Source organism: Phoca vitulina, unplaced genomic scaffold (genome assembly GCF_004348235.1).
Source record: "Phoca vitulina isolate PV1807 unplaced genomic scaffold, GSC_HSeal_1.0 scaffold2, whole genome shotgun sequence".
In the NCBI taxonomy this organism is placed as follows: domain Eukaryota; kingdom Metazoa; phylum Chordata; class Mammalia; order Carnivora; family Phocidae; genus Phoca; species Phoca vitulina.
The window spans coordinates 55798780-55826624 of record NW_022589705.1 but is presented as its reverse complement, the minus strand read 5'-3'; the positions used below and the strand labels follow the sequence as shown (position 1 = coordinate 55826624).

The 27845-nt window shown below is 44.2% G+C and overlaps 1 protein-coding gene across 12 annotated transcripts in view; it reads right to left on the bottom strand.

Moving 5' to 3' along the window:
- Positions 1–27845, bottom strand: part of DAB1 (DAB adaptor protein 1) — a 1119086-nt gene that overhangs the window by 199502 nt on the left and 891739 nt on the right. The gene's annotated exons all lie outside the window — the stretch shown is intronic.

The window sequence follows — 27845 nt, the reverse complement described above, 5'->3', positions numbered from 1 at the left end:
GAGGGGCAGAGGGAGAGAGAATCTCAAGCAGACTCTACACTGAGTAGGGAGCCCAAAATGGGGCTTGCTCTCATGACCCTGAGATCAGGACCTGAGCTGAAATCAAGAGTCAGCTGCTTAATTGACTGAGCCGCGAGGGCGCCCCTGTTACTTCCATTTTAACAAGAGGAATCCAGCATTCAACAAAGAGTGATGATCTTCCCAAGGTTCAGTGGCTAATCAGTGGCAGAGTTTGAACTCAAGGCTGGATCTGACCTCAATCTCAGATCACCTTCTGTCAGCCTGCACTGAGCATTAAGGCACAGAGAAGGTAACCCTGGGGCCCAGAGGATCTGCCCACTGAAATGTGCCAGGAGGGGGTTATCACAACTTGGAGAATGAGAGGGCAGGAGGGGCAGCAGGTGGGAGATGAGTCGAAGCTTGAGCTGCCAAGGGCCTGGGATGGATGACTTAAGGCAGCACTGTCCAAAAGAAATAGAAAATGAGCTGGAGATGGAATTTGAAATTTTCTTGTAGCCACATTTAAAAAGGTAAAAAGAAACAGGTGGACTTTTACAAATCATTTAATTTAACCTGACGTATCCAAAGTAGTATGATTTCAACACATGATCAATATAAAAAATTATCAGTGAGGTATTTCACATTTTTATCGTTGTTGTAAGGTGTGGAAATCTGGTGTATAGTTTACATTTATAGCACATCTCCATTTCGACTAGCCACACATCAGGTGCTTAATAGTTGCCTGTGGCTAGTGGCCACCATACTGGTCAGTGTAGGTACAGAGGTGAGGTAGGGGTCACGAAAGACAGGGTCTTGACCTCTGGGCTCCGGGCAGATCCAAAAGGAGGAGGAACAAGAAAAACACTGTTGCATTAGTACACTTTCCTCCTCCTTCCATCCTTCTCTCCTTAGGTAAAGAGTAAGAGAGGAAGCAGGAAGCACTTCACCTATAGAACAAGGCTTAGGTGGCATTATCTTCCAGGCAGGTAAGCTCTTTCAGACCCTGTTGCTTCACTTACAAGATGAGGTGGTTCCACTAACCCAGAAACCCTTTCAAGACTTCACCAATTATTTTTTCTTTTACTTATTGTGATGGTTCATTTTATGTATCAACTTGACTGGGACACAGGGTACCGAGGCATCTGGTTAAACATTATTTCTAGGTGTGTCTGTTAGGATGTTTCTGGAAGAGATCAGGCTTTCAGTCAGTAGCCTGAATAAAGCAGATTGCCCTCTGGAATGCAGGTGGGTCTCATCCAGTCCAAGGACAGCCTGAATAGAGCAAAACTGTGGACGAAGGCATTCTCTCTCTTTTCTCTGCCGGTTTGAGTTAGGACACTGGTCTTCTGCCCTTGGACTGGGGCTTATAGCATGAGCGCTCCTGGTTCTTAGGCCTTTGGGCTTGGACCGGTGTGACACCACCAGCTTTCCTGGGACTCCAGCTTACAGATCGTGGGACTTCTCAGACTCTCTAAGCCCATGAGCTAATTCCTTATAAATCCTCCTCTCCCTCTCTCCCTCCCTCCCTCCCTCTCTCATACACACACACACCCACCTTATTTACATATATCTCTGATCCTCCTTCTCCATAAACTTCCACCATTCACTGAGCAAGGACTAGTGCTAGGCCCTGGGGGCTCAGAGTGACCACTCCCTGCCCTCAATAGCTACAGTGTAGTGGCGGAAAGAGGTGTGCAAAAAGGTAAGTGTAACGCAGAGGGACACAAAGTATAATGGAGTCCCCTAGGAGAGAGTGGTCCAGAACCTCTGACTCCCCTTTGGTTGGAGGAAGATCAGAAAGGGCTTGACAGAGGAGAGATTCCATCTGTCATGCTGCACTTACTAAGTCATCATTTCTTTTCCCAGTTTTCTTCACCAGGGCAAGCAAGAACCATCCAGGGTGGCCATGGGGAGCTGATAAATTCCACTCCAAAGCAAAGAAGACTAAGAAGGAGAGAGCATGATTTCTGTTTCGGCTCAGAACAACAAAACAAAAACAAAGCGTGGTGAAAATGTGAAAATCGCTTTGAGGATTCATTATATTTGCGCATCACGGGAAATGCGGGATTTCAGGCTGGGAGACAATGAAGTAAATAATCACTTGAGTATCACTGATGTCTCAGGACCCTGTAACAGGCTATTCCCCACGCAGATCTGCCCTGCAAGGGTCCATTTAGCCCACCGAGACTATTAAGTTTGGGGTCTGATCCTGAGCTGCGGGCTCATGGCTTCCCACGCTGTGATGGACGCATAATATTAACTTGATGTGAAAAATGCACGGAAAAAGCAATGTTTTCCAAATCAGATGAAAAGTAAAGGCAATCAGGGAAGAATCTTCAAGTAGAGGCTTAATAAAAACAAAGAACCATTTGTTCCCCATGGGGACTTGCTAGAACAAACCAACTGTTTTCATATCTGACACTGTCCTCAGAATGTGGGCGAAAAGGAAACAAAAGCACCTCCCAAGACCCCCAGCCTTAGCCTTGACCTTGGTAGCTTCACCTGCACATTCTGCACCCTGAATCATGTCCGGTACCAGCTTCCTAGGGCCAGAAACTCTCTCAGTGCACAGTCTTTGAAGTTTGGAAAAATGTCTTTGTGTTGGCCCATGAATTCTGCGTTCAAGCGCTCTTTATAGAAATCTATCAAATCCCCATTAATCCAGTGTGTCTAGTCAGCTCTGACGGTCTCTAATCAGGGTTCTATCACCTTTCTGAGAAGGTCATCCCACTCCTGATGGAAACACAATGATCACTGAAAGTTAAAAACAATTGCCTCCTTCCTTCTCTAGTATTCATCCCCAACTAGACCCAGGCAGGCACTTGGTTTCTTCCCTCCTTTCTTTTTTCTGCCCAAATTCAGACTGGTACTGGGAAGTGTCCATGTAATTCAGAAAATCCCGTTTTGGACAAGGCCAAGCCCAAACTGGCAGCTGTCTGCGAAAAGGGCAGGTGGGTGAAATACTCTCCCCTATTTGCAATCAGCATGTCCACAAAAGGCTCTGAGACCCCTCTGGGATCTGAAGTGCAGGGCCGATCTGATCGGAAAACCAGTAAGTCAGACCAGAGCTGGGAGATGGAAAGGAACTAATCAGAATTAATTCCAGAAACAGATGTCCTTGACCCATTCTTAGCACTTTATACACTCCCACTGCTATCTGCATGGGGAGCTGGGACCCTTAGAGAGGCTAGGGGAGGAACAATGACCTTTAAAAATCTAATACACGGGCTTAGCTTTTATTCTTCAGTTTACCTGCTGTGTGACCTTGGGAAGTTCCCTTACCTTTCTGATCCTTGCAGATTCTTCACCTATAAAATAGAGTGAATGTTCCTTCTCTGTGGGATTGCTGCAAGGATTACATATATGTAAGGTCTCCAGCATGGTGTCTAGAGCATACCAGGGAGTCAAGAAATGTGGCACCTTTATACAATTATATAATATTCTAATTCCACCATTATTCATTTAAGTTATGGCATTATGCCATGCCCCATAAGGGACCCAAAGAGTTAGGGGTGTGTCTTAGATCTCCTAGGATGGAGTTATTTTCAAATATTCTCTTTAGTTTCCCTAGAAGTAAAACATGCTCTTGCTAGATGACACATGGCCACTTTGGGCTCTGGATGGATTGTCACCATGGGTTTAGACAAACAAACAAGATCCCTGGCCTCTAGGGATTTTCAGTCTAGTTTGGGGAGAAAGGCATACTCAGAAATACCTATAATAAAGTACAAGATAATAAGATACAGTGAGTATGTTTATAATCAGCCCTTTTATTTGTATACCACTTCATAGATGACAAGGTACTTTCATACACATTTCCCTGCAGGATAACCTTGTAAAACATTTTATTGTCCTCATTTTTACATATGAGAAAACAGGGAATCAGAAATGTTTTGGAGACTGCCCACAGACCAAGAATACTTGACATACAGCAGGGCTGGGGTTTTTACTTGTATGTTCTTCATTCTAAAACTAGCATCTCTTCCGATTTCCTCCTTAGAGAGGCTGTGGTAGAAATTCAGGCTGTGTAAACTTCATTCATTCATTCAACAGATATTTACGGGTTATTCAGGGCCTTCGTGTCTGGCATTATGCTGAGACTCCCCACTCCACCACCAGCTGAACACCTAGATCTTGGGTGGGTTTGCCTCTGTTTCGCGGCTTATAAAACTGGCCTTCTCAGGCTGGCATGGATAACCCCTACCAGAAGCATATCTAAGAAAGAAAACTAGCCTTCAGGAAGGAAGACATCACTTCCAGTTTCCTCCTGAAGTACTTATTATTTCCTTCATAATGCTTAAATGACCCAGTATCCTAAAGGCTTATTAAAGCTCCTAGAAGATAGGAATATTAAAATCTGTTTTTTAAGTTCTATGCGGAAGTGCATTAAGGAGTCTGATCTTCACTCTAGTACTACTTGCTCAACCTCATGAAGCCTGTGGGAAAGTCCACGTGCCAGAAGGGACCAGGCAAAACCAAGCAGTGGATGGATGATGCACAGGCCCTGAATGGCATGTCCCTACTGATTCAACACGGCCCTGAGCTGACTCCCATTTGTGTTGCCATAGACTTAACAGGAACCCAAAAAGAGAACACGAAGAAATGCCCTGAAAGCACAGAAACCCAGCACTGAAACACAAAACAGCCAGGTAAGGGGAGCAGGTGACAGGGAGAGACCGCAGACGCTATTTGGCAAACCTTCAGCTTCCTTTCATGGAATCACAGGGCCACAGAAGGTGCAAGCTGGAAATCCTGTTTTACTCTCCTGATAAAAATGATTCACCTCAAGTCACAGATCTGATGGTGTCACTGTCTTGTTCGGGCACAGTGATGCCTCAGGCTGAGGAACAAAATGATTGCACTGAAACTCTTCTAAGTTCTCATCACATCTACCACCCCCCAGCCTCTGATACCCAGCTACGCCTCCTTCTACAGCTTATATTCAAGTTGCAAGGGTCTCATCACCCTACATCCATTATTCACTCATCCAAACATGGGTACTAAGGTGTCCGATGCAGCCAGGCACTAGGGGTGAAAACACAAATAATGAACCTTGGCCCCTAGGAGCTGAGTCTAGCAAGGGAGACTATAATTACAGACATGTGACAGCATGATCCCATGCTCTAGATGCAGAGGAGGGTTTCCTGAAGAGTTGTCTGAGCTGTATCTGGAGAGTCGATTATGGTATTCACCAATGGGACAAGACTGGGGAAAGGCACCGAGGGCAGAGGGCACAGAGTGGGCAAAGGCACACAGGAGAAAGAGCGCTCCCTAGTTTTGCATTGTCTGGTTTAAACGCCTGCATCTACCTGCAACACGCACTTCGCTACATCGGCCGCTTAAAACCCTACCCCTTCTGTAAAGCCCTGCTCAGATAACATTGCTTATAAGTCAGCTTTTGTGTTTATTATCCTAGGTGGAGTCATCTTTTCCTTCCTTTTTGCTTCCATAACCTCCATTTTAGCACATTCCACAGCCTGCTCTGTGTTCACAGTGACTACAAAACAAAGAAAATGAGTCGTGAAGAGAGGTGGGTGCGAACATGGGGGGCAGGAGGGGAAGGGCTGTCTTCACAAAGCAGCTCTGGAGGAGATAAGAGGTGCCTGAGCCTTTGCCCCCCTTGCTCTCTCGGGGTGACAGCGGCAGAGATGCAGGGAGGGCCTTATCGAGCTGGATCAGAGCCGTTTGCTCTGGCCTGGAACTGCACAGTCAAAAACATTGTAAAGTAAAGCTCTGTGTGCTGGGCAGAGGTCCCGACAAAAAAATTCCTGGCCAGTGAATAAGCTAAGGGAATCATGCTAAACTTTCTGTTTTCTATGGCACTGATGTAAGGGTCGGCGCCCCTAGAGGGGACAGTGATTGGAAGCTAATATGTCAAACAGTTTCAGATTTGGGACTTTAATGGATCAGTGAAATTCTGATAGATAAACAAATAACTAAACTCACAGGGACCACGACTGGGTTGCTATCTTTATACTTGACCAATCAAGAATATTTTTAAAAAATATATCCACTATCATCGTCATTTCTTAAAAGAAAGGCATTTCAACACGAAAATACAGAAGGATCACCTCAAAATTAAAATAGAGCCTTTACATTCAATCAATGTGGCTTTATAAACCCCACAATATTTTTCTTATTTTTCTCATTTCAAATTAGAGCAGTTCAGGTTAGGCAAACCGGTCTTCTAAAATTTCTTTATTTGGAGTAATGTCCCATGTGTCTCCAATACCGTATGTGGCCAACCTGCCCTCAGGTGACCCCCCCCCCCCCCAATGAGTCATACCCTGTATCATTTCCTCCCCTCTGAGTGCCAGCAGGTCCTGGGATTTGCTTCTAGTCAACAGAATATGGCAAAGGTGATGGTTTGGCCACCCACTCCCATGACTATACAAATTCTCTGCCTCCATCTATGCAGACTGAAGGTAGGCTCTCCTGCTGGACTTGAGGAGGGACGCTGCCATGGAGTGAGGGGACCACATGGCAGGAAGCAGCAGGGGCTCCAGGAGCTGAGTGCAGCCCCAGGATGACAGTCAGCGAGACAACGGGAACCTCAGTCCTCCGACCACAGGAACTACACTCTACCAGTGACCACCTACGCTTGCAGAGGAACTCGGGCTCCAGAAAGGACTACAGTCTGGCCAACGCCTTGTAACTTGTGAGACCCCAAGAAGAGGACTCAGATAAACTGAGGCCAGACTTCTGACCCACGGAAATTGTGAGATCATCAGTGCACTGTGTCAAGCCACTAAGTGTGTGGTAATTTGTGATGCAGCCATAGCTAAGTAATGCACCACGCCATGAGCTTCTTGAGGGGAAGATCTCAGAGGGCCTAGAACGGCTGTCTGCACATATATATGCTAGGGAAGAAACACTCCAGACTGAACTGGACCCGCCCTGCTTTAAGGCTGTCAGGAAAAACTGTTTTTCATGCTGCCAAACCCAGGAAAGTGTGCAGCTGGAGCTATGACATGGTCCTCTCCATGGATCCAAAAGTTCTCTTGAGGGGTTCCTTTGGGCTGCAGTCACAGTGCTAATCCTTCTCTCGAAAGCCAGGAGGATCTTTCAAGGACACAAGTGTAACAGCATGCACAGATTGGGTGTCCTGAGCTGTGAAAATCCCCAATGGGGCGGGGAGGGGTGAGGCCTGACGTGGGGATGGATGGTAACCATTATAACCAGGACTGATGACTGCACAACATACAGATTTCCCAAAAGCTTTCCCACCCTTCCTGGAGTGTGACCCTTTTTGGCAATCTCCTGATACCAGGTATTAGTAGTAGTGTATATCCACTGAACAGCCAGGGAAACTGAAGTTTCGGGAAGCTGCAAGACGTGCCCAAGGTCACTTGCTCAGTAATAGAAGAGATACTTCTTTTACCCAATTGAGTGATATTTTCAGAAAATCATGATGCTCTGGAATCAGACTGTCTAGTATACATGGGGCTTGAATCCACAATTTATGGAAATCCTAAATCTCCATGTCCTGCCCCCCGGAGCTAATAAGCGAGGTAAGACCTTTGAGGATGACAGCACAAAGATAGGAATCTGTGCTTTCTGGAGAATCGCACCCTCCTTACTTTGGCCTTGAGAAACAGAGACACCATCTGTGGTCAATTTTCCCAGAGAGGGATACACAAAAAGCACGTATCTTTTCCTACCTGCTGCATGACCCTCTGCTTCATATTGAAAGGACAGAAATGGTCTACCCTAAAATGGGTGGTGGTTAAACTTCGATTTTTGTTTTACACATTATTTTTCCTAGTTCCTTTCACATCAATTCCTGTTTATTTTTCTTTGCCCAAAGTGACCATTTGGGAGAAACAGGCCAGGAACTAGCATTTACTTATTGCCTTCCAAGGGCCAAGCCCCTCTTAGGCCCTTTACAAATGTTTTCTCACTAATCCTTGCAACAATTCGGTAAGAAAAGTATTATTACTGTTGTTGTTCCTTTTTCTTTTATTTTCTAGCTAAAGAAAGAAAGGGTGAAGGGGTGAAGGATGTTGCCTGTGATGACCCAGCAAAGCTGTGCATGAGAGCCAGGTACACAGGACACCTTGGTCTATCTGCTTCCTCTTCTTTCCGCCCTCCTTCCAAATACATGACAAATCTCTGCCACCAGGGATAGAAAATTCGGGTCCTATGCTACGGAACATCGATGTAGTGAACAATATCAAAGTCCCAGGTGTTGTGACGGAGAGAAACAGGGACAGTGTTAGTGTGGAGAAGGTCACTGATACCGAGCTGTCAGGGCGAGCCTGGCTGAGCTCAGTCCTCCGGGAGAGTGGGGCACAGGGCCCGGTGAGCTTCCGGTGACACAGTCCAGAAGCAGGTGAGCCGAGTAGGCTGGGTGCACCGCCAGCTCCGTGATTGGCATGCCTGGGGTGCAGAATGTGAATGAAGGACTGGCAGAGATCCATCCGGAGAGGAGGCCCCAGGTGGGGGGACCTGGTATGCCATGCTAAGCAACCTGGACTTCATCCACCGCAGCCCGGGCTCACACAGTCTGTTTCTCTAGAGACTGACAGAGGGAAGGCGTTCCTCTGGGCAACCTGTCCTCAGAGGTGTATATATAATTCAGCTCACTGCCCTGCACACTTGTTGTAACTCTATTCCCTGTTTTCCCCCCTTAAGAAGTGAGAGAATCGTATCATGGCAGTTAACGAGAGGAATAATCCTATCTCCAGTCCAACTTCTCTTTTTAGAAGAATTTACAACTGATTATATTTTCTTATTAACACCAGTGACTTGTACGTAAGCCAGGTCACACCTGAGTCCACGCGGAGCTGCCTCAAACCAGACACTTCCTAGGGCATTAAGGCAGGTGCCTGGCTTCCCTGTGGAGCCTTGCCGAGTTACTCCTAGCAGGCTAAAATCTCCCGGTCCGGCCTCTGAATGCTCCTGCAGGAGAAGATCCCCAGAAGAATGCAGAACTCTTCACGTAACTCTCCTGTGCCACAGAAATATCTCTCCTGCTTCAGCTGGTGAGAAACCAAAGGCAGGTGCTGTTCAGAGCACGATCAGTACAGTCATTTGTTGGAGAAGTAAAGGGAGAAGCGACCAAGGGGCCACAGGGAATAAACACCATCCAGGACAGCGGAGGTTTCCAAAAGCGCATTCCGTGACCACCTCCAGAATGGATTTTTTAATTTTATTTATTCATTTGAGAGAGAGAGAGAGAATAAGAGAGAGCACGAGCAGCGCGAGGGGCTAAGAGAGGGAGAAGCAGACTCCCTGCTGAGCAGGGAGCCCGATGTGGGGCTCCATCCCAGGACCCCAGGATCATGACCTGAGCCGAAGACAGACGCTTAACCAACTCCCAGGTGCCCTGAGGATTGATTTTATTTTTAAAAGAGAGAAGAAAATAGCTAAAAGTAAAGACTTCAAAATAGTAGGTGTTATGGAAGAGGGTGTTTGGCTTGCTAACTGCAAGGCTTCTGTCCACAATTACAGGATCTGCCAGGACCATGTGGCCCACATCCTTCTCCAGAAGTTGGAAACTTGGTTTGCTGGCTTAGACATGGACAGTGGGTCACTGTAGTCCCAGGTCTGTTCCTCTTCGAGCTACGAGTGACCAGACTAGAGCCCTGTCTCTGGTCTGTCTGCTCAGCAGAGCTAGGCATTCATTAAGCAGACAGAGGCAACGGTCCATCAGGGTGTCCACCTCCTTGTGAGCAGTGTGGATGGAAGCCAAGCCCGTCCCAGGACATGTTGCCTCAGCAGGCACCGGGCAGGGGCAGGTCGATGCTGCAGGAGCACCTGTGCTATGGGGGAGCTGAAGGAACCACGTGGAGAGATCTTCAGTGGATTCTGCAGGGCGACCCTACTTAGCAGTCAACACACAGGCTCTTCAGGAGGCTCTCTGGGCTTCACTCGGTCACCATGCCCATCACACCGCACCACCGGGCAGGGCTGGAGTTAGTCCTAGTACTACAGCCCTTGGGGTGGGTGAACCATGATCAACACACTTCCCTCCACCTTCCCCACCATGCTTCTTCAGGTTAGGCAGTGTTAATACTGTGCAAAGAACTGGCTTTGGAGTTAGAAAAACCTGGGCTCAGGGCACTTGTGTGGCTCAGTTGGTTAAGCATCTACCTTCGGCTCAGGTCATGATCCCAGGGTCCTGGGATGGAGCCCCATGTCGCGCTCCTTGCTCAGCGGGGAGTCTGTTTCTCCCTCTCCCTCTGCTGCTCCCCCTGCTTGTGTGCTCTCACTCTCTCCATCAAATAAATAAATAAATAAATAAATAAAATATTTTTAAAAAGAAAGAAAAAAAGAAAAGCCTGGGTTCAATTCCTGGTTCTACCCCTTATTAGCATGTGGCTTAGCTCAGTTACTTTTCTCCGATTCTTGTAATACTACCTTCTTTCCACGCACTCCAAGGGTCCCTACATTGCGCTTAGAACATTTTACTGTTTTTGCCAGCTTGCGATTATCCCCAAACAGACTGAAAGTTCCATAAGAGGCAGGCACCACCCCAGGCTTACTCCCAGTCTTATCCCCAGGGCCTGCCTAATATAGTGCCTGCAACTAGTAGCAATTCAACAAGCTTATGCAGACCAGTACTGAATCACTACCCCCAGGGATGGCTGTGGAGTGTGGAAAGAACTTGGCCATGGTTTGAGCCTTTAAAAAAAGCTGTTCCTCTTACTCTGGCCCCTCCTCTTCCCTGGTGACCTCCTGAGCTCTGCTGCCATCCTTGATGATAGTCCAGCACATGCAACTTATCAACCCCTCTGTTTGGAGAATAGGGCCAGCCTATTTCCCAATCCCCCTTTTGGCATCAGTGGAGGGCTTGCTTCAAAAGGGTGAACCACTCTGAGTCAAGACGCTGCCAGCTAACTAGTCAGTCCTACTCCCGTGTCCCCCTCAACACCACCCAGCAGCCAGGGCTGCCCTGGTCATCAGCATCAGCCTGAGTCACCTCAGGGTCCTCTGTATTCCTCTGGACAGCATCTCCCCTCAGGGCATGTCTGGAGCTCAATCACTTCCCCGGGTCCCATTTAACATCATCACTGTGGCATAATAAAAAATATATATTTGGTTTTTATCCCCAGTTCCTGGCAAAGAATTCAAAATCCCTTGGAATTCCCTAAGTGATAGGAGTATTCCGTTATGCTGACAAGGTGATTCCTGTACGGCCTTGAGACAGGACGGGGCTGGTCACCACAAAGGCAGAGCACATGATTAGAGGACTGGAGCTTTCAGCTGGGCCCCCTGGCCTCTGGGGAGATGGGGTTCAATCATGTGGCCATCGATGTCATCAATCATGCTTGTGTAATGAAGCCTCAGTGGAAACTGGGAACAGTGAGGTTCAGGGAGACTCCTGGTTGATGAACATATTGACGTACTGACTCCACAGGGATGGAAGCTCCTGTACCCTCCCAACCACCATCTTGCTGCCCTGTGTATCTCTTCATCTGGCTGTTCATTGGGATCCTTTATAATAAAAAGACAATCACAGGTATGCTGCTCTCCCTGAGTTCTGTGATGTGTTCTAGCAAATTCTGAACCTGAGGGGTCATGGGAACCCCTAAAACTGTAGTCAGCCAGGCCGAAGTGTGGATTGCTTGGGGATACCTGGGGTCTGAAGTGGGGGCCATCTTGTGGGACTGAGCCCTTCCCTTGTGGCATCTGTGCTAATGGGACAGTTAGGGTCAGAAATGAATTGACCCAGTTGGTGTCGGAGAGCAGAACTGGTATTGAAATGTAATCACAGATTCCCCCCTTGCCCACCAATCCTTACCACCAAGGATACAGCACACCCCTCACAACCGGCCTGCTCAGTTCTGTCCAACCAAACCTTCCTGAACAGCCAGGCACACCAGCAGGTGGGAGGCATGCAGGACATAGATGTATCAGCCACAGTTCCTGCCCCCAAGGAGCTTATGACCTAGGCTAGAAATGACAACAGATAATTTCAATGTAAATAAAGTCATAGTGTTGGGGTAGAAGGGCGTGTAACTAACGATAGAGATGGGGCTACAGAGATGAGTTCCTAAAGAGCACAGCTACCAAAATGGGCTAAAGACCTTGGCAGACACGTCACTAAAGAAGATAGACAGATGGCAAATGTGCACAGGAAAAGATGCTCTACGTATGTCGTCGGGGAAATGCAAATTAAACCACCATGAGATACTACTACACAACCACTAGAATGCCCCAGATCTGGAACACTGACAACACCAAATGCTGGCAAAGACGTGGAACAACAGGCACCCTCATTCACTGCTGGTGGGGACGCAAAATGCACGGCCACTTTGGAAAACAGTTTGAAGTTTCTCACAAAACTAAACATACTCTTCCCATCCGATCCAGCAACCTCCCAAAGGAGTTGAAAATTCATGTCCACACAAAAAACCTACACATGGATGTTTATATCACTTTATTCAAAATTGCCAGAACGTGGCATCAACCAAGATGTCCTTCAGTAGGTGAATGGACGAATAAACTGTGGTATATCCAAGTCATGGAATGTTATTCAGTTAAAAGGCAATGAACCTTAAATGCACAGGACTCAGTGGAAGAAGCCAGTCTGGAAGGCCACACAGTGTCTGATTCCAATCATATAGCAGTCAGGAAAAGGCAAAGCTATGGAGACAACAAAAAGATCAGTGGGTGTCCAGGGTATGTGGGGGGGGGCAGGGGAGAGATGAACAGGCAGAGGAAGGGATTTTTATAGTGAAAATACCTTCTATGATATTATAAAAATGTATGTATTTCATACATTTGCCTAGACCCACAGAATGTGCAAGACCAAGAGTGAACCCTAAGGTAAACTATGGCCTTCGGGTGATGTGTCAAAACAGGTTCATCTTTGGTAAAAATGCACCATTTCGGTGAGTGACGCTGATAATGGAAGAGGTCATGCATGTGTGGATAAAAGGGGGTACGTGGAAAATCTCTGTACTTTTCTCTCAGTTTGGTTGCAAACCTAAAACTGCTCCAAAGAAATAAAGTCTTTAAAATAAAAAGCACAGCTGAGTGAGAGCAAATTCTTGACGGTCCGGATGCAAATCAATCCTCTCTGAAAAGCACAATTCATTAACATTTATAAAAAGATCAATGTGGAGGGAATGATGGTTTTTTTGTTTTAGTTTTTCTTTTTACAAGAGGAATTTTCAGAAGATTCCTGGGTCACGCTCCACCATACCTTATTAATATAATGTACAAGACTACTGACATTTCGTCTAATATTGATCAATTCTTAGTCCTCATCTTACCCTCAGGTCAGCAGCAATGGACACATTTGGTCACTCCCACCTCCTGGAAACCCCTCTCCTCTTGGCCTCTCACTCTCCTGGATTTCTGAGCCCTCAGGGGCCTAAACGGTCTCCTTCACATCTCCCCAACTTCTAAATGTTGAGATGCCCCACAACTCAGACCTCGAAACTCTCCTCTAGTCCACCCAAACTCATTACATAGGCCCTCTCCTCTATGCTAATGGCCTCTAATGGAATCTCCTTGACAAAGTCTCTCAAATCCCCATCTGCAGCAGATACCAGTCTCCTGAACTCCACGTTCCTTTATCCAGCTGCCGACTCCACAACGACACTTGGCATCTACTCTTCATTTCAAACTTAACGTCCCAACTAGCACTTCCCCAACCTTTGTTTCCTTCAATGTCATCCATCTCAGCAAATGGCAGCTCCAACGTCCTAGCTTCTCAGCCCCAGATCCTTGGAGACATTCTCAACTGCTCTTTCTCTCATGCACCAAAGCCAAACTCCGAATAAACTCCGCAGGCTCTATCTTTAAAATCCATGTGGAACTGAATTGTTTCTTAACCCCTCCACTGCTCCAGCTCTGTTCTAGGTCATATTCATCTCCCTCACTGTCTCCTTGTTTCCATGCACACTCCCTCATCTCAAATGATTCTCAACAGAGCCACCGGGGCAAGCCTCTGGAAAACCAAGCCAATCTTGTTACTCAAGAGTGGTAAGATTATGTCAATGTTTACTAGGGAGTGAACAGGCTTCGAAAGGTTAAGTAAAGTCACACCACCAATAAGTATAGGTGGTAGGGCAAGAATGATTTAACCCCACCTGCTGTTAAATCCAAAGCCCATACTCTTAATCAGAACCCTACTGCCAAGAAACCATTCCATGCTTTAAATGCAAAACACATTTACATCCTAAGCCTTGGCTTAGGAACTGAAATATACCACTTCACCCAGACAAGATTTCAAAGTGTAGTATAGATTCAATCATTCATTCACTCAGTAAATACTGTTAGAATGTAGGACATGCCCGGCACTGGTCTAGACCCAGTGATTCAGCAATAAACACAAATGAGGGTCATCACAAGAGCATATGGTCTAATGAGGGAGACACACAACAAAATAGGCAATGGGCAGTGGTTATAAGCTATAAATAGTAATAAAGCTGGGTAAAGAGATGGGGAGCCAGAGAAAGCAACTACACAAAGCAGCAGACATAAGGGTGTTCTTAATGCACTGAAGCAGAAGCAAGACACCACCTCTGCCCAAGCAGAGTAACTGAGGGCTGAGCGGTGGGAGGGAATGTCACGTCTCACAGTGAATGGCTGGGTCAGAAGCATTACTTATCGCCTGCCATGTACCCTGGAACAGAAACGGCAGAAATTCTTCTTGTTCCTGATACATTAAAGGGAATGCTTCTAACTTTTCATCCTATTAACAAAGTGTCTATAATAATGCCTGGCTCACAGTGCACGCCCCTATCTCAATATCTGGGAGTATAATATCTGCCCTCTGTTCTTCAAAACAGTCTTCACTATTCTGGGCCATCTGCATTCTGATATAAATTTTGGAATCTGTCAAACTGCACACAAATGCACCCACACATATTAGGATTTTGTTCTGGATTGCACTGAATCTACTATATCATCTGCAAAAACGATAACAATAATATTTATAAAGTAACCAAGAAAAGATTTGTATATAGAATACATAAAGAAATACATGTGTCAGTAAGAAAAAGGAAAAGCACTCAAAAAATAGGGCAAAGGATATGAGCCTGAAACCTAGGAGAGAAAACCCGAATAGCCAATAAACATATGAAAATAACTTAACCTAGAATGTACTCAGGCAAATGCAAATTAAAACAAAGATGAGGAATCATTCTATACCAACCAGATTGGCAAAAACTAAAAGTCTAACAGGACTAAATGATTTAATTATTGCTTTTAATATGGAGCACAGAGAACTCTCATACCCTGCTGGTGGGTATATAAATTGGAAAACCCCACTATAAAGTATAATTTGGCAATTATCTACTAAAACTGAAGATGCATATGCAGTAAGATCCAACAATCTGGTCCTGGATATTCTACCTTGCAACAGTCTCTCACACGAGGCCAAAGGGATAGATAAAGGAAGAGTTATATAAGCTTTTTTGGTTACAGCCCCATATTGTAAACTACCTAAATGCTCATCATAAGAAGACCGGGTAAATAAATATTGTTATATTCATTCAACTAAATACTAAGTAGCCATTAAAATGAATAAATTAGAGCTACTTATATCAACATGGATAAATCTCAAAAAAAATGTTGAGCCAAAAGTAAAGAGATATGTTCATATTCAATGTGAATGCATTTTTGTAAAGTTTTAAAAAAACATGTATTACCTCAAGGACATTTTGCTTCAGATGTATAATATGCAGTAAGAGTTTAAAGACCCTCTAAAAATTGTTTTAACACCAAACTCAAAATACCAATTTCCACTTAGAGAAGGATGGAATGGGTTCAAGCAGGAATACCACAGGGGGCTTTACTGGTGTCTATAATATTTTAATTCTTAAAGAAAGAAATATAAAGTTAATAATGAAAAAACATTAAGCTTTGCTGAAACTGGGTAGTGGGTATAGTGAGGTCTATCATATTATTCTTTATATTTACCTATATGCTTAAAATAGTCATAATTTAAAAAGCAACGATAGAACATCAGGATGGTTTTGCTGGGCTGTAAGTGAGACTTTTTCAACATTTTGGTGGCCATCTGTAGGACTATATAAATCTTCCCAAAGTTAAGTTTCTGCTCCCTTGTATGAGTCAACACACTGCATTACTCTCATTGTCAGAAGAGGTGAATTTGCCTTTTTTCCACGTGAGGTCACTCTAACTTAAATAGAAATCTTTCTTTTGGCCTCTACTGGAAATGAGAGGCCCTGACTGGATGCCCCAAACCTGTCTCCCTAATCACCAGTAGGGAAATTTGTCAGAGACTGACTACAGTTTGAGCTAGGCACATTCCCAACATCCTTATTTGGTCTTTGTAATTGAGACTTGTTTATTGAAGTGTACGTATCCCCTTCCTAACACAGGAAACACACAGGACCATTGCAGAGCATTCTGCACCTCAGTTCTGAACTCAACGAACACCCAAGTAATCTTTCTCGTGATTATGGATGATCTCCCTAGCAACCTCAACTTGGGCTCTTTCACTCTCCTTCTGACAGTGTCTATATTATCTTTATTTGCAAGCTAACCACTACTCTGTAAATGTGGAAGCTATGACTCAGAGACTGCTTTAACTATTTGTTTTGTTTTCAGTATTGGAGATTTGGGTGGGGAGGGAGTAAAAATTTTCCCTAAAGATTACAACTACCAACTCTTCAGAAAAAAAATAAAACAGCAGCTCCTGATGTTAAATGAATTAAATAGCATCAAAGATATCAAGTGTACTTACCCGATCTTCAGAAAGAATGTCATCTGATAAGGAAATACGGTCATTAAAATTAAATAATTACACAGAAATGAACGAACATCTTTTCCAATATTCTAATTTGGATTTGCAGCTAACAAACTCAACCACACTAGTTCTCTTTTCTATATAAAGAGATTTCTGGAGGCAACATAATATTCTCCTATAGAGCATGAGCTTTGAAGCCAGACAGAAGGAACCAGGTTCAAGTCCAACTCTGCAAATTATTAACTGGTGACCTTGTGGAAGTTACTTAAGTTCTCTAAAGTCCAGTTTCCTCTTTTATCAAATGGGGATAATAAAAGTGTTATGGGATAATAAAATGTATGTTATGGGAATCTGTGGAGACTTAACTAAGATGATGAATGGAAGTGCTTAGAAAAATGCCTGTCACATAATAAACATGAATTAATAATTATGAGTATTATTCTTAGCTGCCATAAATATTAGCTATTATTGTCATCACTTGACACATATAACTGACACATGGGAGACCTTGTTGCTATTTTCAACGGATCATCAATCAACAGTCCCTGATTCCTATAACTCAAATATGGAATTAAAACTTCCAAAAGGAAAGCCCAAACAATAAAATACAAAATATTAGAGAACATTTTCCTTCCCCAAGTTGGGTTAGCAGAGACATCTTCAAAATGTTTGAGCTGGAGTCCAAGGCATGCCTTCCCTGACTCTTTAAGAATGCTTCATGTATTTCTGATACAGATTTACCATACTGTCAGGTACTATTTCCTTTACTGCTCTTTCGATTCAGCTGTGAGCTCCACAGGAGAGGAGACTGTCTTTCATGTCTGTATCCCTACATCATGCACAGTGCCTACCGAACTGGGCGCTCAATGAATATTTAATGATTGACTAGGAATGAGAAAGAAACAAAACAAGTCCTTACTGATTACCTGCTGTGTCCCAGACACAGAGCTAGGCACCTTATATAGACTTAATTCAGCCCTCATAATAACACTATGAAGTAGGTGCTATTATTAACCATGGATTAAAGATGAGAAGAGAAGACTCAGAGAAAGAAGTAATTCAATATAAACAGTACATATATTATGTAGTAATATCACATAGTAAATGAATGATGGCACTAGCTTTCAAATTCACTTTGTTCTAATTGTATTTTATTTTTTTTAAAGATTTATTTATGTATTTTAGAGGGGGTGGGTAAGGACAGAGGGAGCGGGCAGGGACAGAGAAAGAGGGTAGGGACAGAGGGAGAGGGAGAGAGAGCAAAATTTCTAGCACACTCCCCACTGAGCACGGAGCTTGACACGGGGCTCGATCTCACGACCCTATACCATGATTTGAGCCAAAATCAAGAGTCAGATGTTTAACTGACTGAGCCACTCAGGAGCCCCCACTTTGTTCTAACTTTAAAACCCTTTTTCTCTCTACTCATCTTTATCACCCACCTTATAGAATGAATTCTAGTTGGGGAAAATCGGCAGTTTTAGGGTGATATATGTGATCCCAAAAGCGAAGCATCTGTTTCTGACCCATCCAGCCTCCTCCCTGACATCAGATATCAAGCCTCCATGTCTTTGCTGCTTTTCCCGAGTCTCTCACCCATTGGGTCTGTGCACCACCTACCTAAGCCTGCAGAGTTGCTCTAATTAACTTGAAATGACCTCCCCAGATTTCAACCCTTTAGCAGCTTGAACCTGAGGTATGGAGGAAATCTCTGGATTCTGAGCTCTCAGCACACTTGGTGGCCACTGCCAACCACACTCCATCAGACATGTAATTCACAGACCGGCCTATACCCCAGGTTTTTACGTAACACGCAAGAGTGATAATGAGACTAATTGTCTAGGGGTGTGATGTGCCCAAGAGCAACAAATCCATTATCACTCCCACACCACTACAGCTGATACACTTTCCAAAGGCAGTGTATCAGCCGCCTTTTTTTTTTTTTTTTTGCATAAACACCATCAAAATGGGCATAAAAGACAAAAACAAACATGGTAAGGAGCTCTTCGTTAGCTTCATCAACATTAGTTTATTCATTCAGTCAGTCAGTCATTTATTCGACAAATATTTATATATATTATATATATTTATATATATAATATTTATTATATATTATTATAATAAATAATAAATATATGCCACTGCTACCTGCCGAGCTCTGTGCGAGGCGACGGGTTACAACAGTGAACAAGACAGATGGTTTTCCCGCCCCATGAAGCTTACATTCTTAATATATTGTTTGAGCTCTAACAGATAAAATGTACCTTAGAGATTACCTAAACACACTCTCCCAGTTTTAGGGAGGAAAGTGAGACCCAGAAGTCAAACAGCCCGTAAATGGCACTTTCTCTGCCATTCCCAATCAAAATCTCTTTCCAATACACCAGATGGCGCCCATCTGATGAGCAACATGTGAGCTGACATTTATTAGGCGCCATGAAAGCAGGGACATTTCAAATGGCTTGGCATTCAAAGGACGGACTTGTGTTTTTTTTTTTGTTGTTTTGTTTTGTTTTAAAGTCCTCAATTCCACTGTCAGCAGCTCCACCAGAAGCAGTGGAAACTAATTTGACAGTGTAGTGCAATTTCTTTGGAAAGACAGCAGGAGCCATATAAATTTTTTAGACTGGGACTGTCATTAGCATGACCATGTCCAGTTAAAATGTTCAGCAGGCAGCCAATGCTTCTGAGGAGTTTCACTTGCCTTCCTTTGTCTCCCTGAAGGTTTTCAGGGCACAATACGTTACTAGTAGAACGGTGTGGGCTGTCTGGAGAAAGGCGAACGGGTTTTAAAAATAAAGCAGAGTCGGAAAACAGAGAGACAGTGGCAGCCGCTCCTGAGACGAGAAAGAAAAACCGTGTGCCGACGCTCAAAGCTGGGATCCCACTTGTGTTAGCGTGCTCCTCCTCCGCTGCCTTTCATCTGCCTTTCTCCGGCAGCTCTGCCCACTCAGGAAGGGCTCACCCTGCTCAGCAAAGTGGCTTCGAGTCTCTGCTCCTATTCTTCACAAACATTTTAAACCTGCTGCTGTCAAGTGAGTGGCAATGGCTCCTCCACGAACTAAGGCAGAGAAACCACATACTTGGATGTGAGTGGGGAGGTAGGGCGCTGGGGAGCTGATTCATAGCTTTGGGAGCACTGTCAGATGTAACAAATGCAGGGCTCACTGCCGGCCACCAAAATGGGGTGATGTAGTTAGGAGGACGGTAGGGATGCACGTTCAACAATGACTCCAAGCTCAATGGTACTGTAGCAGAAACAGTAAAGGCCCGGCAATCCACTGCAAGGATGGATATAGCCTACCATAGGTCCCAGGCCTTGTTGTGGGCACTCACAAGATATAAGAACACCCCTGGCTCAAGAAACTCACGGTCTCATGCAGTCACTCTAGAGGCGTGTACATCAGAAGCATCTATAACGCTTTTAAATATATAGTTACTCAAGATCACCCAAGATCACTGGGATCAGGACCTGAGAATCCCCATTTTAGCAAGTTCCGCAGGTAATTCCGATGTGCACTCATGCCTAAGCACCATGGTCTACGGATAAAGAGCAACAGCCCTCGCTACCTACTCTGATCCTGACTCTCACCTGTTCCAGGGCCTTGGGCATGTTATTTAACCTACGGAGCCTCAGTTTTCCTACTTACACAACGAGCACAAATAAGATGGTACATTTTTTACGTGCTTCCTAAATGTCAGGAATTGTGCTAAGTGTTGTGGTTATTTTTTTTACTTAGTCCATAAAATAACCTTGTCAGGTAGGTGCTATTAACCCATGCAAACTAACATAAAGCATGTGTATTTGTTTTCTCTTGCGGTGCAACAAGTTACTGCGAATTTGGCAGCTCAACACCATGCTGTTGATGATCTCACAGCTCTGTGTTTATAAGTCCTGGCAGGCTCAATGGGCTTCTCTGCTCAGGGTCTCACCAGGCCAAGATCAAGGTGCTGGCCAGCTCCGCTCTCATCCAGAGGCTCTGGGGAGAGTCCGCTTCCTGCGGCATTCGGGTTGTCGGCAAAATTCAGTTTTGTGGTTGCAATTATCAGTGGGGGCTGCTCACCACGCCTAGAGGCTGCTCAGATCCCTTCTACGGGGGCCCTTCATCTTCAAGCCACAATGGCACCAGGAATCTTCCTTGCTCCGAATCTCTCTGACTTCTTCTGCCATCAGGTGGAGAACTCTCTCTGCTTTTCAGGGCTTATGTGATTCCATTAAGCCCACCTGGGTAATCTCCCTTCTTAATGTAAACTGTGAGTATAACATAACGTAATCACTGATGTGGCGCCTCATCATATTCAGATTTTGGGGATTACAGCATAACATCTTTTGAGGTCCACTTTAGAAATTCTGCCTAGCATAGAGTTATAGCCAACAGAATGAGTACAAAGAGTTTCAGAGTCTTAGTTGTGATATGAGTGAGACTCCCACTCTGCCATTATTTCCTGTTTATCTCTAGGCAAGTTACTTAACCTCTCTGGGCCTCACCAGCATCATACGTCAAAGGGAGGACATTATTATCTAGTTTACTAGGTATGAGGATTTACAGAAGTCACACCTATAAAACTAACCAAGATAATGTGTGCTATGTAGTCCGTGCTCAGAAGCGGACTGTAGGGTCTGAAAACAAAAGATGCCATTTTGTGGTAAGGATCACATCTACATATGGAGGATGGTGTTGGGGATTAAATACGAACAAGAACCTAACGGGCCTCGAAGAGATCTTGGCCCACAGAAGGTGCCTGATGTACATGAGCTCCTTTCTTCCTGGAGTTTATGGGTTAAAGGGTGGTGTGTCATCTCGCTTAAACACCACCATATCCAGATCAGGTAGATGAGTTGTTATTACCTGTGTCTTACAGGTAACGGAGTTTCAAGTAACTAACACAGTGCCCCTCGTTAAATGAGAGCAGAGCCAAAGCTCTACCTACTTTTAGTTCTTAGTTGGGTGAATTCCACCCCAAACTTCTAAGAAACAATCACCCTGTGCATGGCTGAGTCACTCTATCGCACCCACCACCGTAAGCACAATTTAATGCTTTGCATTTTAATCCCCTTCACACTAAACTCACAGAATAATGTAGACTCATCACAACACCAGCGTCCCACCTTGCTGCAGCGTGCACAGCCCGGAATTTATAGCCCACTTCATTAGGAGTACACACAGAGCTTGTTAGCAACATCTGTCTAAGTGGAAGCCAGCAGGCCTCCTTATCTCCTGACCTGCATTCTTCTAAAGATGATTAACTCTCACTTGGATGCCATGCCCTAGTATCTAGGTTAACATCCTGAGTTCAAAGGTACTTGACTCTGGACGTTGAGAGATCACCCAGAATTTTATAGCACAGGAGAGAAGAGAATTGGAGCGGGGATACAAAGGCTTATTGCTAAGCTCTTTAATTCTCACTTGGCCTGGGGAGTCTACTTTGTTTGTCATTCTTTCATTCACTCACTCATTCATTCATTCATTCATTCACCTGTTTGCACAGCAATTTCTGCATTCATGTGGGAATCCATTCTTTCAATTTGTCACTTTCAATTTCTTTCTTTTTTTTTTATAAGAAGCAGGGCATTCAAAGATGACTCAGTGAAGTTCTTGCTCTCAAGGAGCTCACCGTCGAGTAGAAGAGACATGCCAACAGATCAGTAGGCAGGACACAAGAAGTGCCACAGAGAGCCACAGGAGCGTGGGGAAGGAAGGGCCAGCTAGCAGCCATTTAACCAGCACCCGGAAGGATAAGCACATAGAATGTGGCCAGGAGGGAATAGCTGAGAAGCAGGCAAAGGGCTAGAGGAATAAAACTATAAAGTGTGGCTGAAAAATGGTGAATTGGATACGATCTGCCTTGACTTATGATGGGGTTACATTCTGATACCCGATGGTAACACAAAAATATTGTAAGGCGAAAATGCACTTGAATACACCTAACCTACGTACATCACAGCTTCGCCTCACCTACCTTAAACGTGCTCAGAGCACCTACCTCAGCCTACATTTGAGTAAAATCATCTACCACAAAGTCTATTTCATAATAAAATGTCGACTATCTCATGCAATTTATAGAATGACATACGGAGAATGAAAAACAGACCAGTTGCTTGGGTCCAGGATGGTTCCAAGTGTGTGGGTTGTTTACCCTGGTGATCATACCACCTCTCTCTAGCCTGGGAAAAGATGGAAATGCAAAATTCAAAGTACAGTTTCTACTGAATGGGCATCACTCTCGCACCACTGCACAAGTATCATAAGTTAAACCGCTGTAGGTTGGGACCACCCGCATAGCACGAACACACCTGGGACATGGGACAGGAGGGGCACAAGAAGAACAAATCACCATGCTCTTTTCATGCCATGCTAGGGTTCATCCTTGCTCCTGGTGGGCACAGGAAGTCAACAGCTGATTTTTTCTTTTTTTAAATTTTTTAAATCTTTTATTCATTTGAGAGAGAGAGAGAAAGCATGAGCATGGGGAGGGGCGGAAGGAGAAGCAGACTCCCCACGGAGCAGGGAGCCCGATGTGGGACTGGATCCCAAGACTCTGGGATCATGACCTGAGCCGAAGGCAAACCCTTCACCGGCTGAGCCACACAGGCACCCCAAGGACTGGTTTTCTCTTAGAATGGGAAATCCTGACATTTGAATAGAAGAGATCTCTGTGATCCCAGGGTAAAGAGAGTCAAACTGAGGGGGCAGAGGGCTGGCTGGAGACTGATGTCACCCGCTGTGCCAGGTCTCCTAGGGATCGCACAGGAGCCAAATTCCCAGGGCTGCCCCACAGGACTCTCTACCAGGGTGCAAGATTCTGTGCTCACAGGGTAGCCATTGGTCACTGGTAGCCTGTGAGCCCTGGAAATGTGGCTGGTCCAAATGAGTAACTGGATTTTAAGTTTAAATAAATTTAAATGTAAGGCTGCCCACATGTGGCAAGTGACAAGAGTTATTGGAGAAGGCAGAGTTAACATTTGCTCAGATGATCCCTCTCCTATTCTCCTCTCCAGTGCTCTAGCCTCCCAATCCTTTGAGAAGAGAGAGACTGTCCCTGGGGGAGAGGGGGGGCATTTCAGGACACTCTATTTACTAACGGGTCACTCACTGGATTTGAGTTCTCTGAGGGCAGGGACTGTGTCTCTTCTGTGTGAGTGTACGCGAAATGCCTGGCATGGGTCCTGATCCAAGGAAGGTTTGTTGAGCTGAAGCAGACACTGTCCAGATGAAAGGCAACCTTTCCACACAGGGAAACAATTCATCTTCTCTTGTGGGAAGCTTTACAATTAAACACAAAAAACACTTCTGAGAGTTTTTGAATAGCCCGGAGGTATTTCTTTACTTCTCAGTATCAGGGCTATGTGCCAAGTAGGCGGATTTTCTTCCTCTCTAGGAAGGCCACTCTTAATTTTCCTCCCACTAACTAGCTAAGCAAAGGCATTAGTTATAAATTTTCTCATAGCAAATAAATAATAAATTTTCTAATATCCCTAACTATAAGAAATACTTTAAGAAAAAAAATAATAGCTCAAGTAACTAGTGTTTAAAAGTACTTCATGGTTTATGAAACATTTGCTCAAGCACAATGGGCTTGATCCCAACAAGAGCCTTGTAAGTCTCAAATCATCATTCCCATTTTACAGAAGGGGGGGAAGTAAAGGCTCAGAGATTATCCGAATTGTTGGAAGACACATAGGTTCTAAGAGGTGGAATGAGATTTGAAAACCAGATTTATTCTAAGCCGTCGCCTACCATGTGTAAGGAAAACACTCTGGGTCAATGTGAAGATGAATTATATACAGATCTTGAAGAACAGATTCGATTTTGACATAAAAAAATTTATAAAGAGAAAGGCATTTCAGGAAAAGTACAAGCTCCACCTGTTTGTTTTCCCTGCCTGAAGGCCCATACTTCTGTTTTGTCTTCTTTTTTTCTTTCCATTTATTTACCCAAAAAATTATTTCATTCTGAAAGAACCCAGATCAATTAATGAGGTTCTTCTTTAGCTAAAAAATGCAAACATTCCACTTCACTAGTAAATTCTCTGCCTTCTGATTCTCAAAGACTTTCATTGGCTGTCAGGCCATTTGTCACTTAACTCATTAATTTATCTCTCCATCCAACCAACAAACTTTTAAGGAGCCCCTGTTGCAAGCCAGTCCCTCCACCAGGAATTCATAGATGAGCAAGGAAACAGCCTTTATCCTTGAGAAGCTTACTCGTCTCTTGACCCTGATTATTTGGAATTGAACTGTTACTCATTTTTAGATTTCATTTATCTGTGGCACACTCTACCCACCCCCCCAACCGCACTGAGCCCAGAAGTAATGTCTTTATACACACTGATGACCAGCGTTTACGAACTAGTGCTGGAAAAGAGATGAGAAACAATACATTACTATTTTCTGAGCATTTCTTAAATCCCTATACTGTGATAAGACCTGGGACAGGGAAAACGAAGAGGACAAAACAAATATAGTGAAAAGGCACAATAAGGGGTTGAGAATCTGATTAGGGAGACAAGACATTTAAAAAAATTGAAATGTAATAAAACAAATAATAATACACTCGAAAATGCAAACTGGAATCTCATACAACACAAACATTAAATCACAGTTTTACTGCGAACTGGAATCTCATACAACGCGAACATTAAATCACAGTTTTACCGCATACATTTATTGATCACCTACGGTGTGGCATACACAGTGCCAGGGATTAAGAAAAAAAACAGCTGAAGTCTTAAGCAGTTTCCACACATCACCTGACTGGACACACCAATACTAAAATGCCAGCAGTATTAACCTGACATTATACATGAAGAAAATCAAGGCTGAGAGAATGTGAAGTTGACAAAAGTCGCAAAATAACTGAAGGCACCACAACTCACACTCGGGTCCTCTGATTGTATGCCCTTGGTCGCTTCCACCAGACCACGCTGCCTCCATTTTTATGGTTTAACTAATGAAAAAGCAAGAATGATGAACATGGGCTAGAATGAGGTGAGGAGGATGGGCTTGGAAAATGAAGGATGGATATGATACTACAAAGGAAATTAAAATTTTAGTCATTAAATTGAGCTTACTATTGCAGATTCAACTTATGTGATTAAACCACAAGGACCACTCTTACTATTAATGCGTGGTTAATTTTATCAACCTCCCCTCTGGGATTTACTCTTGTTCTGGGAAGGGCCCTATTTAAGATAAATGCAGACCTCTCCCCTTCTTGCGTTCCTGGGGAGGATTTTCCCAGCTCTGCACATCTGGGTATATGAAAGAATGGACAACAGTTACATTTGCATGTATCTGTGCTATCTATGCATCTACAAGCAGGGTGGGTACGCTAAGAAAGAAGACTGGGGGTGAGATGCAGAAATGTAGCAGAGATACATTATTCAGCATGGTATCCAAAACACCAAGCAAGGTGTTTAAAAGTACTTCATGGTTATGAAAACCATGGTCCAAATGAGGAACTGGATTTTAAGTTTAAATAAATTTAAATGTAAGGCTGGCATGGATTAGGTGCTCAGTAAGTGTGTACTGTATTAGTGAATTTAGCTGCTTTTCTTTTTTTTGTCAACTATCAATCAACACAATCTCTACCACACAACAGGCAAAAAGGGATACACAGATACTCGGTGAAATTGGGGGAAGGGGAAGAACGGGAATAAAGAACTGAGAAACACACTGTTCCATAACATTATGGCTTTGTCAGCCTGCCCCTTCCTTCTCCAGTCCCTCTCTAATCGTCTAGACCTAGGACCTCTGTATGAAACAGCTAGTTCCAGTATTTTGAGTCTCAAGTCTATCAACCGGAGCAGAAAACTGCTCTTGAGCCCCACTAGCAGTGGGGGCCTGGAATTGACCATGTTGCCATATACCTAGTATCTGTGGGGCTTAGAGTGGGGTCTGGACAGTAACTGAGTTACTAATCTTCTGAGGACTTGGCCAGTGCACAAGGACTACACAGCCAAGTTGGCTAGCAGCTGTATACTATTCCTTATTTGGACTGGGAATGCCACTCACTTATACAGAGACTTCTTCTGAGTCTAGCCCTTGCCAGATCCTATCCTGGGAATTAAAACCTTACTTCCCTTACTGTGAGCTCTTGGCTGGGTCTTGCCATGGAAAGATGCCATGGGGCTCATTCCTCTAACCTGTCGAGCATCAAACAGCCATTGCTTAATACCTTCTGCTGCGAGGCCCCATCTACCATATTAATAATCCCTTTGCATTCTGACACCTGCTGCAGGAAAGCCCAGGTTCCAAGAGCTGTATGCATACTGCTTGTTAATGCCTTCAGCCACAAGTAATTTCCCCTAATTCTTCTATTTCTCAATCTCAAAGTCCTAGAACATCTCATAGAAGAGCCTGCTTGAGCTAGGACAAACATACAGTCTTAGGTTTGAGGGAGCTAGTTTATCTTTTCTAGGTGCTAATTATGAAGAGATAACACAAGTAAATGGTTGTAGATTTATGGATGAAATTGTGAAAGGCAGGAGTTTGGCAAATTTCATAAATTTGACTTTAAGGTCCTAGAGAAAGCAACATCTGACTTACCGAGAACTTTTTCTAAGAGTTAAAAGCATTTTTACAGGTTTTTCCCCCTTTGGGAATTCATAGCATGTTGGTGACAAAAATATTTTCAGGTGCTTCTCTTCTGCCTTTAATCTTCTAACTCTGGGCCAGGGGATCATAAAGGATTTTCCTTGGGTACAGACATAAAGAGACAAAGAGAGTCCCCTGGAGTGGGAAAGTGCCCAGGCCCTTTCAGAGGGGTGATGGGAGATATATCTCGGGGGCTATAGGAGATGCCCGTGTTTCTAAAGGAGATGTTCGTAACAGGCACTATCTCAGAATCCACTGGCCCTTCTAATTTCTTTATTCTCACTTCTCAAGGGGAAAAAAAAAAAAAAAAAAAAAAAACAGGACGAAGACAAAACTAAACACATACGCAATGACAATAGCAACACACACATAATTCCTTGGGTCTAGGTGTAACCTCCTACTGGATGCTTTATAATTTTTAGGTATTTCTCTACATAATTCAGTTTTTTCCTAACACATTTAACACTTTTTGAAGTCACTTGCTATTAAAAATCCTAATGTTTATTGGGGAGGGCATGTGCTATGGTGAGCACTGTGAATTGTGTAAGACTGTTGAATCACAGACCTGTACCTCTG